The sequence below is a fragment of the Anolis carolinensis genome, chromosome 4 (genome assembly GCF_035594765.1).
Source record: "Anolis carolinensis isolate JA03-04 chromosome 4, rAnoCar3.1.pri, whole genome shotgun sequence".
In the NCBI taxonomy this organism is placed as follows: Eukaryota; Metazoa; Chordata; class Lepidosauria; order Squamata; family Dactyloidae; genus Anolis; species Anolis carolinensis.
In genome coordinates this window covers 204,564,716-204,572,387 of record NC_085844.1, presented here as the reverse complement: position 1 = coordinate 204,572,387, position 7,672 = coordinate 204,564,716, and the positions used below count along the sequence as shown (strand labels likewise).

At 41.9% G+C, this 7,672-nt stretch overlaps 1 long non-coding RNA gene across 1 annotated transcript; it reads right to left on the bottom strand.

Moving 5' to 3' along the window:
* Positions 1-848: 848 nt before the first annotated feature.
* Positions 849-1,207, bottom strand: LOC134298726 (uncharacterized). The gene is made up of 2 exons (XR_010005816.1): positions 1,000-1,207; positions 849-917 (listed from the first exon to the last, which is right to left on the bottom strand). It is a non-coding gene; the product is annotated as an uncharacterized LOC134298726 (long non-coding RNA).
* Positions 1,208-7,672: the final 6,465 nt, after the last annotated feature.

Sequence of the window (7,672 nt, the reverse complement as noted above, 5' to 3'; positions counted from 1 at the left end):
TTGATTTCTAATGTGTTCTTAGTTAATTTATGGTTGTTTATTTGTTTTTGATCGCACTCTACGGCATTGAATGTTTGCCTCTGTATGTTGTAAACCACCCTGAGTCCCCAATGGGGAGATAGGGAGGGATAGAAATAAAGTTTTATTATTTATTTATTTATTTATTTGCAGTATTTATATTTCACCCTTCTCACCCCGAAGGGGACTCAGGGCCGATCACAATGTACACATACATTGTCAAGAGTCAGACGCCAGTTAACAAACAAAACAGAGTTTATTCCGAAGATAAGCCAAAAATAACATAAACACAGAAAGTATCCTTGAAACACTTCACTTATCAGTGTTTCAAGAGTAGTTTGGACAAAAATAACTCAAAAACAAGCCACGCTATTTTCCCATGCTGGCATTCAATAAAAACTAAAAAGACGCTTCAATTCAGCTTTGGAGAACAAATAGAGTTGACTGCAGGAAAATATGCAAAATAAACGAAGGCTTGAAACCTTTCAGAAGCTGCAGAGTATAACTGAAAGTGCAAAAGCCTCTTTTGGCTTCAAACCATTTCTGAAAACAGACAGCCGGCTCTGCGGATTTAAAGGGACAGTTCCCAAAAGAAAAACAGCAAACTGGCTTGAAAACAAACAAACTAGAAGAGCAGTAAACTGCTTCCACGGTGCAGATAAAGCCGAAAGCTTCAAAGGGATGATAAATAGCCATCGTCAGGAGATTCCAAGGTCAGGTCAGGAGGCAGCAGCAAATTCCGAAAGGCAAACCAGTAGTCAGAAGCTGGGAGTAGTCGTCAGTCAGAGGGCGTAGACAGAAGCCAGGTCAAATTCAATCCAAAGTCCGAAGAGGGTGCAGTCATCCAAACCAGGTCCACGATAAGACACAGCGAGAGCCAAGCCAGATGGTATCAGCAGCTAGAAATAGTAATCAGAATGCAGTCCAAGGAAACCCACACAGTTCCATCGCTCTGCTGCAGAGCAGTCCCAGATAACTTACATCCGAATCACAGTCCAAGTCCAGTCTTCACGGAAACACAGAGATCCCAATGGCGCCTCAGCAACACCTTGCCACACGCAAAGTGCAATGGCCAAACATTCCCATTTTATTCCCCTTCCTCCTGGGTGACCAAACACTCACACCCAAACACCAGGTGTCCCAAATCTACTCAGAGTCTGAACTCCACACAGCTAGAGCTCGTGGATCCGGAGTACCTACCAATTCATCGGAGTCCCAATCATCCTGCCCACACTTAGTCCCATGAACACTTAAAGAACCATCCTCCCTTCTCCAAGCATCCCAAGTGGGATCAGCTCCTGCAGAAACCCCAGGTTCAGTAGTATCCATAGGCCCCAAATCCCCAGACATCTCCGGTGGCTGTGCCCATTCAGTGCCCACTTCCCCAGCCACCACCTGTTCCTCAGCATCCATTTCCCCAAACTCCCCATCTGAATCTTCCTCAGAAGATCCCCCATATAGCTCTCTAAGTCGCTTCCTGCGCAACTCCTCCAGTGAACCCTCATCACGAGGGTTTTTTCTTCCTCTTCGAATCCCATCACCATCAACCATAATCCCCGAAGGCGCAGTCACAACATACATGGCAAACATACAGTGCTATTAGAAATACAGACAGAGATATAGACAGAGGCACAGAGACAATTTAACATTTTTTCCAGCTTCCAGGCTTCCTGAGGGTATGCTTGATTCCGGCCACAGCGGGAGCTGCTGCTTCATCATCCTCTGTGACATCGAGTCCTTGATGGATTGCTTCCTCCTTCCTCTCTGCATGTTGCTGGATGATTTTATGGTGTTGTAAATTTGTTAAATTAGCCTCCCCGCATAAACAGTACCTACTTGATATTTTCCCACTTGATATATGCAACTATCTTTCAGGTTGCTTAGGTCAACAATGAGCTGGGCTATTTTTTTTTAATGGTCGGGTGCTCACTCTGATGCGGGCTGGCTTCAAACTCATGACTTCTCAGTCAGTGGTGATTTATTGCAGCTGTCAACTAACTAGCTGTGCCACAGCCCAGCTCCAATAATAATAATAATAATAATAATAATAATAATAATAATAATAACAAATAATAATAATTGTTATAATAATAATATGAAATAATACTAAATAAATAAATAAATAAATAATAAGTAATATGAAATCCAGCATGTCTATCTTGTTTGTTGTGTCATACAATAAAATAATAATAATAATAATAATAATAATAATAATAATAATAATAATAATTTATGCTGAAGGAAGGAAGGTCTTGGCCTGCTTGCAGAAGGCCAGCAGGGATGGGGCCATCCTGCTCTCTCTCGGGAGGGAATTCCACAGTCTGGGAGCAGGCACCGAAAAAGCCCTTTCCCTGGTTCCCACCAAGCATGCTTGAATGGGTGGTGAGACAGAGAGAAAGTCCTCCCCAGTGGATCATAGATATAATCCTTCCAATAACCTGGACTAGAATCGTATAGGAATCGACTGGCTTTGTAGGTTAAAATCAGCACTTTAAATTGTGTCCAAAAATGTGTTGCAAGCCAGTGGAGCAGTTGCAACAGAGGAGTTGTATGCTCCCAGTAACCAGGTCTTTGGGCCAACTGAAGTTTCTGAGCACTTTCAAAGGGAGTTTCACATAGAGCGCATTACAGTAGTCCAACCTGGATGTAATCAAGGCATGTACCACTGTGGCCAGATCTGACTTCTCCAGGAATGGGCACAGTTAGTGCACAAGCTATAATTGTGCAAAAGCACTCCTGGCCACTGCTGATATCTGGGCCTGTAGATTTAGAGCTGAATCCAGGAGTACCCCCAAAGTACGGACTTGCATTCTCGGGGTGTGTGTGACCTCATCGAATCTCATCTGACTCCATATTCCCAGATATGTCTTATGACTGACCAAAGCACCTCTATATTGTCTGGATTAAGCTTCCATTTGTTTGTCCTCATCCAGTCCATTACAGCTGCCAAGCACCGGTTTAGAACAGGAACCGCTTACTTGGAATTAAGTAGAAAAGAGTGTTAGAGCTGGGTGTCATCTGCATATTGATGGCACTACACTTCAAAACTCTGGTTGACCTCTCCCAGCAGTTTCATGTATATGTTGAACAGCATGGAGAACAACACAGAGCCCTGATGGACCCCCCAGACCAGCACTACCTTCTGAGACCATCCCTGCAGGAATGTGCCATTGAAGAACAGCACCTCCAAGCTCCATTCCAGAAAGACAGCTCAGAAGGATACCATGGTTGTTGGTATCAAAAGCTGGTGAAAGGTCCAGGAGAACCAACAGGAACACACTCTTTCTGTTCTCTGCATAGGTCATCCACTAAGGCGACTAAAGCTGTCTCTGTCCCATAGTGAAGTGTGAAACCTGCTACTCCGCATTGAAAATGTTAGTACAGAGCTTTCTTTAAAGACAAAATGATGGCTGATTGATATGTTCCAAAGTTCTGTATGAGTTCTATACTTCTCAGTTTAGAGGCAATTTGATGGGCCCCTCTCAGTATGAGTACAGCACACACTTGCTCCCAGATTGGCAACCATTTTCTATGTTGTACGGTGGTTATTCTGCAGATGCCAGAGGAAATTACAGAGCTCCTTCTTTTAAACATAGAAAATAGCTTCAATCTCTTGAAGTAAGAAAGCAATAAATACCCCAAAAATCATCCACCATAGGGTAAAATACATCCTGAGATACCGATGGATGAATGCTGCTGTTTTCTCACTAATATGCCCCTGTTGCATCATTTGCTGTTCAGTGACATTGAAGTATCTGGAAACAACCAGCCTGGATTGAATGATGAATGATGCAGCACAGCCCTAAGGTTCAGCTCTTTCTTTTTGTGGCTGGGCAATTTGCCAGGGCTTTGTTCCAAATAAGTTTACTGCTGTTCCCAAAGTACATCAGACAGGGTTCAAGGTGAGAACAAAAAGGTTGAGGATATTTTCCCTCTGCTGCTGATTTCATTTGTATTTAAACTAAAGGATTCTCACACTCTTTCACTATGTAAAACTTACATTTTTCCTTTCTTTTTCTCTGTTGTAATGTGGGATAGGAACTAAAGGAAGTTGTGTTTTAAGATATGTATCTATTTGTACAAATAATTTGCTTTAGGAAACCTCTAAGGAATTATCCATTCATGTACATGTGAAGCTAAACTCCCTATATCCAAATTTAGTCAGTTTGCACTCCAATGATTTTATTCTATGCACTACTCTCTTTGTCAATGCATAAATAAAATTCTGTTTTGATGAATTGCAGCTGAGTAGAACAGCATATATTTGTATGTAGAAGATTGCAGTGCCAATATCTGGCATTGATTTCAGGAAGCGGGGCTGAAATGGAACCCCGCCTGAGACACAGGAGAGTTGATGCCAGCCAGAGTAATCGATGATACTGAGCTAAATGGACCAATTGCCTGTCTCTGGTGCATTCTGTTGCATTTTCTTGCACCCAACACACCAGCTAAACTAGATTTGCTTAGAGTAGGGAAGTAAAAAAATACAAATTTTATGGTTTTTTAAATAAGAGTACCTCAGTATGTCAAGGTCTCCCACCCCCAAAATGGCAGCCACAGTAAGATGTCATTCTTTTCACCCACCATCTTTAATAGATAGGGAGGAGTTCAATAGGAGTCCAGAAGAAATGCTCCCATGTCCCAAACTGGGCCCTGCCCCAGAGCTCTCTATCTAAAGAGGAAGACAAGACTCAGGTGCCCAAACTGGCATTTAATCCAGAAGGCCCATTTCTACTGCCTCAGCAACCTTGAGGTGAAGCAAACAAGTGGCTAGGCGCTCAATATCATCCAAACTCAGCAGTCTGAGGCTTTGCTCATAATCCATCTGAAGTTGCTCCTTCTCAGCATCAGCCCCACTGAAATGTCTGCCCAGGACTTGGGCAAGTGCATGCCATATAGTGGGGTTCTGATGTGATAATGTGCACTATGAGTAATTGCCAATGCTGACATACCACTGACCATATAATGCATTGGACATATATATGTAGTCCAATGGTACTTCTTGCAAGAAAATAGTCCCAGAAGACATTGTATCTTAGCAGAATAAAAGCTAGGTAGCTTTTCCCTACCTCCCCTCTTTCCCCGGTTCCTATTACCTATTCTTTTTTTCTTTAAAGGGTGTGAGAAGAATCAGAATCAGACAAAAGAGTAATTCTGGAACAAGAATCAAACTGTGTCTCTGTGTATGTGTACTATGCAAAACTGTTTGGGTTCATAGTGCTACTTACAGAAACGTAAGCAGGAATGCTTACATAGCTGAACACTCCTGCAACAAATGCTTACTTTATTACTAACTCATGCTTCTTTTCAGAGTAGCTGGTGATATAATACATTGCATCTGGCTGTGCTACTATTTCAGAATTCCTAAAATCTTCTGCAGGAAAATATGCAATAATTCTTGTTCCATATGCAATAGGATTTAACATGCCCAGGCTGAACAGATGGACCCACCAGGAAAAGTTAACCAGCTGCTTATGGGTTTGCATTTCATCCTGTTGATCATGGTAAAGAGATGATCTACACCCCTACTCTTCCCCAGCTTCTCTTTTTTCTTATTCTGAAGGTTAATCCTACAAGTTTAGTTTTGATGAGATACAAATGACTGACACAGCCTTCATTTTTTGTGGTAGATTTTTCAGTCAGTCTTTATTAATGTGTCAACAGGTTTTCTTTTTCTCTTCATCTCCAGATGGTGACACAAGAGATTTCTTCCATGAAAATTAGGTTCCTCATTAAAAATAACAATACAGTAACTCTGGATCTTCTGTTAATACTACTACATCAAAAAGTCAACACCTTTCTTCTGATATTCTTAATAAGGTGGCAGTCAAATAATGAAAAGGGGGAGGGATACCTTGTCTGAATAAAGGAGGAGGCAATATAGAACATTCTGTTTTCCTTTTTATTCAAAGATCAAAGTGTTCTGGACTCTTCATTCCCCAGGGTAACTAGATTTGCAATAGGACATTGTAAGTATGACTTTATTACTGTCAGCCTGCATTTTCAGACAGGGCATGACATTTGTGTGCCTTTTTGACCTTACTGCTTGACATCTGTATAGGAATGAAAAAGTATCATTAGTTGTTTATTTCATCATTTTTATCACACTTTTTAGCCCAGGGACTCAAGGCAGCTTATACCAATTAAAATGGTTATAATTATGATTGTTTTCTGCTTTTTCCCTGTATGGGATTATAAGTGGCGTATAAAAGGTAAAAAAGATAAAGGTAAAAGTTTTCCCTGACATTAAGTCCAGTCATGTCTGACTTTGGGGGTTGGTGCTCATCTCCATTTCTAAGCCGAAGAGCTGGCATTGTCCATAGACACCTCCACGGTCATGTGGATGGCATGACTGCATGGAGTGCCGTTACCTTCCCGCCAGAGTGGCACCTATTGATCTACTCACATTGGCATGTTTTCGAACTCTTAGGTTGGCAGAAGCTGGAACTAACAGTGGGTGCTCACTCCGCTCCCGGGATTTGAACCTGGAACCTTTTGGTCTGCAAGTTCAGCAGCTCAGTGCTTTAACACACTTTGCCACCGGGGCACCAGTATAAAAGGTAAAACAAACCTAAGTAAAATATAAATATAACAAATAAAAAAGTAAAACATAATAATTAAATTATTAATAAAATTCAAACTACTGGAAAACATAGCTATTAAACAAAACAAAATACAGACTACAGAACAACTCTGCAAGACTGTCCCCTTGAGCAAGGCCTGCTGAAATAAAAATGAAGCCTTAACCTACACGTGGAATAGCATGGGACATGCCAGTTTAACTTGGAATCAACCGCTGAGTAAACCCTCTTCTGTGTTCCCACCAGATGTACCAGTGATGGTGGCTGGAAAGAGAAAGGCAGTCTCATATGGGAAAATATGATCTTTCAGGTAACCTGGAACTGAGGCCTACAAGGTGAACAGACTGATAAAAATTTGTATCATACAAAAGTTATATAATTAAGACTTCTTTAAAATGAACCAACTCAACAGACGGGGTGATTTTAGCATCCTAGGATGCTTCCACCTCATCTGGAGGACTAATGGGCTCGTTGCCCATCAGACAATGTAAGAGAGCTCCCTGTGAAAGCCCCACCTCCAACTGGAGGGAAAACATCATCGGACACTTCCCTCTCAAGAAGGGAAGTTTCCTGTGTTGTACAGGCTTCAATTGAGCCAGTACAGGGGCTCCCAGCAATGGCGACATTTTCCCCATGTGATGGAGAAAGCGTCACCAAGAGGGACCTGCATGTGGGGCAACGGATTCACCCTGCTGCTCGCTCTTTCCTCCCTTGAAGTGCCACAAAGTGAAATGCTTTGCCAGGGTTTTATGATGAGGTTATAAAAACAATTTTAAAAGATGGCCAATTTTAAACAGCAACAACAAATGAATATAATCATTACAGAATGTTTTCAAAGACCCTTTCTCACGACCAAAGGCTTATCGAAATAAATATTTCTTTGTCTGGAAGGGTACCATAGACGCCGGCAATTACACCTCTTTAGGAAGGGAGCTTAGAGACTGGGGGTCTGTGTCCCCATTAGATTTATGTGTGAGTCTAATGGGATGGAGAGCTGGGCCTCCCTTGAAGATCTCAAGACATGTGCTGGCTCATATGGTAGGATACAGTTATAACCAGGGCCTAGGCTCTAT